Source organism: Triturus cristatus, chromosome 7 (genome assembly GCF_964204655.1).
Source record: "Triturus cristatus chromosome 7, aTriCri1.1, whole genome shotgun sequence".
Taxonomy (NCBI): Eukaryota; Metazoa; Chordata; class Amphibia; order Caudata; family Salamandridae; genus Triturus; species Triturus cristatus.
This window is the reverse complement of record NC_140590.1, coordinates 1,615,871,679-1,615,881,364: the sequence shown is the minus strand read 5'-3', so window position 1 is coordinate 1,615,881,364 and position 9,686 is coordinate 1,615,871,679. Positions and strand designations below refer to the sequence as shown.

Sequence of the window (9,686 nt, the reverse complement as noted above, 5' to 3'; positions counted from 1 at the left end):
ACGGTGCTCATGTTAAGCGCTCCAATACCTTCGGGTCAAGATCGCGCTATATAAATACGCAAAAAAAAAATCTCGCCTGAGGATCAGAACATCGGAGCGCACATAAGGTGCCCCGATTTTGTCATTGCGAGGTGTGCATGTGGCAGATGGGAGATACAGACCCGCAGAAGACATGAGTGCATTTCCCCCCCCCCCATGTTTTCTTATGATTGGGGGGCAAATTGCTCTCATGCCTAAAACGGCCTGCGCGCGTAAGCGCCAGAATACCTTCGCTTAAGAGTGCGCGCCACAGATAAATCCGGGCCAGGCTTCTAAAGCGCTTGTCCCCAAGACAGGCGTTGGTCGGCCAAGCGCACGGGGGGGCTGGTGCGAGCGGCACAAGTGCGGGGTTCGCAGTAGGAGGTCACATTTCAGCCCCAGCCCCTGCAGTTTTTTTCAGACCTCGCATGCAAATTCGAGGAGTAGCCCGGGGCATGGTGGGACAAAACTGCACAGGCACGCCACAGCGCCCCAGAGACACACCAGGGTTAAGGGGCCCCGCAGCTGGTATTGTAGCCAAGAGTGCTAAGAGGTGCAGGGGGCCGCAGCAGCGCGATCCGCAGAGCAGGAGTGGGTGGACCTGGTGGGTAGAAGACTCCCGCTTAGCCAGTGCGCAGTGCCGCCCCAGTGTAAATCCACCTACGAGCACCTGGGGGCGCAATGGACGGTCGGTGGGTGACCATGCAGCAATGTGTTTTTCTCCCCTTTTTGTCTTGCAGATGCTGTGGTACTACAGATCTAGACAAGCAGCACCAGGGTGTAAGGGGTGTGGCCTGAACCTGCCGGCCCTTAGGGGCACCAGGGTGCCATGTAGGGCGTGGTTGGCTTACACTGGCCGTGTTTCTAGGAATTGGACACCGCTTAAGCTAGTGGGAGAGGTGGACACTGGTTACGCTAGGAGGCTGGGTGCAGCACTGCCCTTCCTTGCCCACACTTGTTTTGTCTTTTCAGCAGGTCGGTGAGGGAAGAGTAGTGATTCGGATGCGGAGTTCAAAGGGACACTTGCATGCTGCAGTGCCGCTGGAACACCTGTCCGAACAGCACGACGGTCGCCCGTGTCCCTCGGTTTCTTAAATTGGGAGGCACACGCACGAAATTCAATGGATAGTCTGGGATCCCCACTGCTTTTTACGATGAGGTCCCAAGTTGAGGAGACCCAGACTGGCATCTCTGAAGATGCACGGATCGCAGCTTTCCTCGAACTAGCCAAGACCAAGGGATTGGCTTGGGCCACCGAACTTTTGAAAACCAATAACCCCGAGGACTCAGGAATCGCCAGCGAGGTCCCGCCCATAGAGCAGGAGCACAATGACGAAGCAGGCCCCTCTCGGTCCAAGAGGATACGTCTGCCTACGGTCAAAGACTTCCCAGCGGAGCAGCCGACAGCGAGGGGAAGGGCTGTGGCCCCCTCTCGTGCCGCCACCCCCCTGCAGGTGTCCCCGGCTATGGGAACTGGACCATCGCTCGCACATGCCAGCTGCCCGCCCCCAGCAGCTTTCGCTACATCGGAAGATCTTGGTAAGCTCTCTGACACTTTGAGGAGCTTCATGTCTGAGGTCACAGCGGGCTTAGCGCTGGGTAGACCGCCCATTGGTGCCGGGCCCGTCGTTCCCACCCTCCCCGGGGGGGCCCGGCGCCAGCAGCGTTCACGCAAGCTTGGGGGGGGGGGGGCGGGACTGGCGCTCGCAATCCCCTTACCCATGGGAGGACAGCCTCCAGTTGTGGGGGTCCCCTCGCCGGCGACCTACCCCACAGCCCACCCAGCCTTACCCATGGCGATGAACGCACCCAACACATCCATTGTGGTCCCACCGGCGGTGCCACCAACAGTGTCAGCCCTCGCAGTAGTGCCTAAGCCCTTGGTCACTACGGCACCGCTACTATCCGGCCGCTGCTCTTTGGGGTGGGAAGTGCCCCTGGCTGCCAAAGAGGGTATCTGGCGGAGGGAGTTTATTGACATTTTCACCCTACTCCTGCATGGGGCCGAGTTTACCGGTGGAATTTGACCAAGTGGTTGCTGGCGTGCCGCACGTGAGTTAATTGCACACTGGCGCCTGGGACAGTCTGCCACGAGTTTGCTGTCTGTCTATTGTAGAGATGACCCAACAAGCATGGATCAATGCAATTGGCATTAATATCCCTGTTGCCAGCTGATCAAGCCATTCGTATAGTTTTGGAGGGCTTGGAATAGGCGGAAGTATCACGCCTACACAAGTATCTGGGTTGGTTGTGGTGTTACTATGATGGGCAGCACGGCAGGAGCAAGGGTGGTGCGATAGGAAGTGGCCACCTGACATGAGTCCTGGCATGTAGTCGCACAATTGTCAGGTGTTCCGTAGAACTGCCTTGCGGTATGAAGCACGCGTGTATGCTGATTCTAGTTTTGTGCAATTTGGGTTCTCTATGCACGTTTCGCCGCGAATAGATCTAGGTCAGAGATTGTGTGTTACTCTGCCTCCAGTTGGCATTGCGGTAAGTCTGCCTTGGTGGTAACCGGACAGGGTATTTGTCCTTTGACTTTGAGGAGCGATTCATTCAATGTTTTTCTTCATAGAACTATTCTCGCCGACGTTATTTCAGTGGTTTGGAGGGTGCCTTTGTCTCCAACCCTTCATTAGTTCATTGACAATCTGACTTGCTGTCCACCGGTCCTTGTTCAAGACCGCCTCATGGCGCCTGAGTTAAATCATGGACCATGTAGGTTTCAATTGTTTCAATACCAGTTCAGTCTGGGCAATCAACCCGATCGGGTCGCGAGTGACCACTCAGTTGGTCATTGTTTCCCTGAACCCCAGCATCCGTGCAGGTCAGTGGGAACAAGGGGGGGCCTCCAGAGGTACACCTCCTCTTTAGTTGTGTGGGTTTCAAAGTAGGCAGGAACTGTACATCTCCCCTCAGGGGGCTTTAAACCATAGCGGGTTCTCCTTGGTTGTGGCACGGCTGCGTCCGGCTGTTCGTTTGTTTGCAATATATCGATGTGTGCGTTAAACGCAAGGTGCTCGCTCACAGTAATGGCGGCCATCGCACACGTGATGTGCGTGTGAGGGGAGCCAACCACGGCCTGTCGCCAACCCACAAATGTATTTGGCTTGGTTTGTCCAAGCAATGCAGCATGAAGCAGGGCGGGCCTGTGCTCAGCCCCACGCAGGCCTGATGTTGCGGGACGGGGTGGGCCGCGCTGCCCCATCCCCTCCTACCACGTTCATTTCTGTGGAATTGGCTGCGCCGCCGGGGCAGGTGGCACTGCACTTCCCGTGCTTTGCTGACCCGATTGGCCTTACTATTACTCTGCGATGCTCCATCACTGGTGAATGTTTCCTTGCAGACGGTTCTTGCGCGGGCAAAATTTGCCTATAGCCTCGTCCTCCTAGGAGGGCCCCCATCCCCACACTTTGATAATGTAAGTGGAATCGACCGGACGCTAGATTAACCTGGGATTCAAGTATCACTGCATGCGAGGAAGGGGCTCGCGGCGAGGAGCAGTGGGCACTGCGTGACTACCCTCTGTCTAGGATGCAGCCTGGAATTTTAGAAGGCACAACATTGCACGGTGTATTCTGTTCTCACAGCGCTCTGTGGGGTGTCGGGCAGAGCATTAACATGGCACTACCTACAGGCCACGTTGTTTAGTATAACGTCGGTTGCATGGCGACGCAGTGCCTGCTGCACAAGCCATGGTCGAGCTTGCTGTTCATTGAAGGGAGACACTTAAGGCTTGTTCAACACAGAAAGGTGACAGTCCCACCATTTCCGAAAGGAAGCATTTTCTAAATGCTACGTGGCGAAGCCAGAATTGTGGCTTTGGTCATCTTCTACAACCAACAAGCTTTGTTAAGCCATTGGTACGGGCGTGTTGTAGGTGTAGTGTGGTCTTGCATTATCTATCTGGAGGCCAGGTAAGAAGCTGCAAAATACCAGCCGGCAGCACACGGAGCTTAGCACCAAACCAAGGGTTAGGCCTTTATGAGGAACATCTGCTGGCACCATAAAGAAACAGGTCCAGATATACACTTGGGGGCATTCCTCTGCAACCAAAGGCAGGTTTCGGGTTGCTTCAGTTAAGACCTAACCCACCGCGCTTTAGCCAGGGCGGCATGTGGGTGGGTAGTTGTCGTATAACAAGGGTGCGGCGGTTCAGAAAAGTTTGCTGACACTACGTTAGAGCCTTATGGCGGCAGGGCATTATTGACCATTCTGCATTCTCAACATTCAAGAAAGGGCCAGAATTTGCAATGAAGGTTCCGGCTGGTTCCCACAGACTTGTCTGCCCCCAGGGTTATCCTTCTATGGGTTAGAACCTGATATTTGAAGGGGCATCTCCTGCTCTGGTGTCCCAAACACGTTGATAGTCTACGCTGGGGTAGAGGTACCATGAAGGCCTGACCACTACTTGGGTCTCCCCTAAGGTGGGGTCAAACTAGGTGGGACCATGAAGTCTACAGGTCTTAGGAAGCATCCAGCATTCCTCCAATCAAAGTAAGGGCAGTTAGCGACAGATAAGTTATCAGCGAGTGGGTAACAGACACCGGCTCTTCAGCGCGCGCCCTGGGGGCGCGCGCGCTGCGCAAACAGAGCTCCAACCATAAGGGTGCCGAGTAGCGAAAACCAGTAAATAGAGGCGTGTCTCTGGCCTTATAGCTGTGTGAAACCACTATCATTTAGAGGTACGCCTAGGTGAGAATGGGGCGCTTCTTAAATGATCGGATGACCATTGCAGTTTGTGTTATCTCCCAGCGGATCCACTGGGAGCGTACTGCAGCTAGCAGGAAACTGGGAACCGGGGATACCGGCATTTGTACCATGCTTGGTGGAGATGCAGTCAGCCAACCTAGTGTGCTGCCGTCTCAACAACTGGGGTAGCAACGTGTCAGACACAATGGTACAATATGTCAATAGAACATTTGGCACGCCCAGTGTGTAACTAAAACTAAACTTCAACGGAGCTGGCAATTTGTCACAGCTGGGGATGCTCTGGGTTGGCAGCGGGTACCCCCCTGCCACCCCCCAATCTGGGAGTATTCTAGGATGGGGTATAGTAGGACTTAGTCAATCCTTAATGTATGGACCATACTGCAGACAGTGCGCACTGCTTAAATCAGACAGATTCTCTAAACTGGTATGCCTAGGGGGGTTTCACCACAGAGGGAACTGAACGGGCATAATTCCCATAAGGAATAAGGGATGCATGGCAAGGGCAGGAGGGCCCCTTGCCCATTGTCACACACTTTCAGTTCTGAACACTCCTGTGCGTCCGGAGTTAGCAAACAAAGGGACTGTTCAAAGGTTAAGTATAATCCCTCTCGCCATAATAGCCAAAGCAGGCAGGCGGGTGGAGGGAGTGGTCACCTAGCAAATGGGCGGCTGTCCCATAGATGGGCACGCAGGTGTTCAGGCACACTCGGTGCTAGGATGGCAGCTAGGTGAGATCAGCAAATAGATGGGGCTTTGTGAGCCTGGGTGTCGGCATCCACCCCGCCCAGAGTTGGCTTGGGGCTGAGGCAAGTGAAGCAGTGTAACTTTCCCGCTGGGGGTGAATAGTTCTTGGCACAACGGGCCTTTTTGTTTCATCAGACACTATCTGACCCAGGCTAGCGTCAAGGGCTTTGGGATATAGATGGGGCCATCTATAACCAGTAGGGGTGGTTCTCTTTCATCTAGATTTGCAGGAAGCTCTAGACAGAGGTTGCAGGTAAGACTATAGCTGTTTTGATGGGGGGCTCTGATGGCGACGGTGGCTGCCTCCAGAGCTGTGGCAGAGTTACAGGGCGATCTGGAAGCAGGCCGGTACCAAGGGTACCTCTGCGCGGCACCGTAGGGGGTGCCAGAGCCAAATCCGAGGAGCCTCATGGGAGGGTCCTGGAAGCCATGTCGGTGCCCCGTTAGTCCTTCGGGCGGTTGTGGGCCTGAACAACCGGGGATTTGCTATGCGACGCTCTGCCCCGGGAAGGGGCGTGAGTAGAAGTTACCAACGGTCACGTGATTCTGTAAGAGAATCACCTGGATGGCAGCAAAGGCGGGGTTCGCCCCAGTGCTGCCCAGCTCATCAGGCTGCCCAGTTGGTTGCCTGCCCTTGGATCGCCTGTAAGATAACCCACCTATTACATAACGGTGTATGTAATAAACCTGCAGCATTTTGTACCCAATCAAACCGTCTGTGTTGTGTGATTATTGGGTAATCTATTTTGGTTGGAGGGGGGACTGAGGGGTACCAATGGTGATACTAATGAGAAGGGGGAGGCTGGTGACATTTCTCGGCCTCTCTCTAGGTTTGTGCATTTTCAGTCAAACGTCGGGCAGTCGCAGGGCCTGAGTGGTGCTTGTGGGGCCTGTTGTATCCAAGCACGCCCCACTTCGCTGCTTGGGTACTGTGCCCGTCTCCTGAGCCCCCCCCCCCCCCCCCCCACCCCTTTCAGTCGGAGCCTCCAGTGGATTCCCTTCTAGAAACTTCCATCCATAATGTATTCCTTTCTTCTCGCTGCACATCTCCCGCCTCTCTGGCACGCGAAGAGTCGCCGCGCTCCCTCTGCTCTCGTCCTCATTTTACATTTCTCACGCTCTGTTTGTGGTCTCACTCCTCCCTCCCTTCGCCCCCCCCCCTCCCTCCTAGTATTTACCCCCCAGGACGAATGTTATCTCCATCTCTGACGGTGCCAGAAGACTCTTGAGCAGACTGTAGCATCTGGGGCGAGGAGGCAGTACACCTCCCTCGGGAAACTGGGCCTACCGGTACTCGAGCCCATCTCCGAGCCACGGGCCCGACCCTTCAGTACCCCCCCCCCCCCCGTACCCGTCTCCGAGCCGGCCGAGCGATCGCCTCGAATACGCACCAGGAAGCCTAGACTGCCCCCTCCAGTACACGTGTGTCCCTAGTCCAAACCAGCAGAACTTTCCCTGTCGGTACTTTCGCATCCACGAAGGAAATAAGTCCCTACCAGTACCCCCAAGTCCCTCGGGACCAGCGGGCAGGGACATTTTAAGAAGTAGGGGGGCCCTGGGCCAAAGGTATTTTGGGGGCCCCTGTTCGGATCATATTAAAAATAAATTAAAGGAAAACGCTATTTGCAGCAATCTCTTTAAGAATTATTCAATGCCACCCGGGCACGACTTTCTGCTGACTCTATAAGGGGGCCCCCTGAAAGACTGGGGCTCTGGGCCAGGGCCCACTTTGTCCATGCCTAAAAACGTCTCTGCCAGCGGGGGGGGGGGGGGATCCCTCGAAAAACAGTCCTTGACTTGCACACCAGTGTCTAACGTAACTGCACGGACTGTCACTCCGTGCACCCCAGTACTACAACTGAGCAATCCCTCGGGCACGCCACTGCGTGTGCAGACAGCAGAGAATCTCCCTGTACAAAGCCGTCTCTTCCGAGTTGCCCCAACTATCAGAGCTCTCCCGCCCAGTACTCACCAGTTCACTCTGAGCTAACTCGGACTGTCCCCCTTACACAACTGTCCCTCTCGTGCACATACAAGCTAGTCTCAGTACACAGCAGTCTCTGAAGAGCGGGGGCTGTGTCTCTCACTGCATACAAGCTCTTTTGTGTTCACAGCAGCTTCTCCAGAGGGCACGGGCTGTCCCTCACAGTACACACAAGTTCTCCTTGATAGACCGCTTTCTGTCTTCCCGGGCTGTCCCTTCCAATACACAGCCGTCTCATCAGGGGCACCGCGGACTGTCCCTGAGCACACAGCATAGCCGTCTCTTCAGGGGCTTGTCCCTCAGCACACTGCAGTCGCTTCAGAGGCACCAAGGACTGTCCCTCCCACTACATAGCTGTCTCTTCAGAGGAACCATCGACTGTCCCTTCCAGCACACACCTGCCTCTTTGGAGGCATCACGGACTGTCCCTCGGCACACAACCTTCTCTTCAGAGGCACCGCCACGGACTGTCCCTCCCAGCACACTGCCGTCTCTTCAGAGGCACCGCGGACTGAACCTCAGCACACAGCTGTCTCTTCAGAGGCACCGCGGACTGTCCTTCCCGGTACACTCCAGCTTCTCTCAGTAGACAACACTTGAGAGCCTGCCCAGCTATACCCTCCCAATACACAGCGGGTACTCTTCAGAGAGACATCACAGACCGTCTTTTCCTGTGAAAGCCACTCCCAGTACACAGCGGTCTCTTCAGAGCCTGTCGGAACAGTCCTGAGACTTCACCACCAGCAGGGACAGTCCCTCCCATTACACATCCGTCTCTTCAGAGCCTGCAGGGTTCAGAGGCGCGTCTTTAGGGACGGGGGAGGTGTTGGGGCGTTTCACCCTCCTAATGTGTTTTCTGGAAAATATTTGGGTGCAGGTGCTTTCAGTCGGGTATAGTGAGGTGTCTAATATTTCGCAAGGAATTGTTACATACACACAGGAAAGCACACACACACTCCCTCCGTTTTGAAAGTCTTCATTTTTTTGGGGTTATTTTGCAAAATATTTTCTCATTTAGTACCCCTACAAATCCTCATGTGCCTCCCTTTCCACGGCCTCTTTGGCCCCTCTCATACACCCTGCTTGTCGTTTGGTGTATTTTAACATCATATGCCAGCATAATTGTTAAAAAAAACTGAAGCTCATCCCCACCCCCCCCCATCTTTCTGGCCAAGCTACGCCCCTGTGCAGGGACTGTCCCTTCCAGCATTCAGTTCTCTTCAGACGCACCGCGGACAGTCCCTCCCAGTACACCCTGCCTCCTCTCGAAGTAAGTGAAGTTCCCGGATTATCCTGTTGCTGTGGGAAGGGGGGGGCAGGGCAGTCTGGGGCTGAAGGCTCGGATTGTGTTGCTGCTGCCTCTCCCATCATGCCCCTGCGCTAATCTTTTTATATAATAAGAGTTCCCCTCTCCGCGCCCCTGGCTGCCTTCCAGCGCTAGCTTCACCCCTCGATTTGCGGCTTCCCTGCACCGTCGGACGGTGAGTACCGGGGGCTCCGAGCAGTGCTTAGGGCAGGACCCGTGCCTGGCGTCGTCCTGTCTGTCGCCGATGGTACCCGGAGCTTTATTCCAAACTCCATGTACCTGTTTATCGGCGACTGCGTCACTCACAGCGAAGTGAGTTTGCTGATAAAAGTCCGTCTAGATGTCTGTCATACGAATATTGGCGACGGCAACGGGCACGGTACCAGGGCACTGCTCCTCTGGAATCACGCAGCTTGTACGTACTTTTCCTCTCCTGGTAGTGCAGACGTGCCTCCTTGTGCGGAGTCTTCCAGCTTCTTAGTACGATGCCAGATTTTCCACTTATGCGTGAAATACATTCTGGCCCCCAGGGACTTGCAGGGGTGTGTATATACAGGAATGTTTGTTTGTTGCCACGTCGCCAAATGTGAGCGCTTTTCACTGTTGGTAGGCACGTGATCTGATCGTCGTGGCAGTGCCCCTCGCCATGTCCGCGCGCCCCATTGGCACAGAATAATTGCTGCTTGTGTAGCGGAGAGAGTGCATCCAAACAATATGCGTTTGTTTGTTTGTCAACAAAGAGCGTTGGTTTGCATCTTCCAGCAACCACAGCAAAGCAGACCTTTTTAAAACCAACACCAAAACCGTACCCATCCAGGGCAGAATGGCAAGTGGACTATACCAATCATTGTCGGGTGGTGGGGGGAGAGGGGTTCGATATACATATGGCCTTTAAAAGCACGAAGGGTTACTTGCCACTGA

General features: G+C 54.9%; 1 protein-coding gene across 1 annotated transcript in view; it reads left to right on the top strand.

The window, feature by feature from the left end:
* The first annotated feature begins 8,620 nt into the window (after window positions 1-8,620).
* The window catches only part of COX4I2 (cytochrome c oxidase subunit 4I2), a 195,916-nt gene continuing 194,850 nt past the window's right edge, over window positions 8,621-9,686 (top strand). The window contains exon 1 of the mRNA XM_085619531.1: window positions 8,621-8,729. The gene's annotated coding sequence lies outside the window, so the exon portion shown is untranslated. The remainder of the gene's footprint in view (window positions 8,730-9,686) is intronic.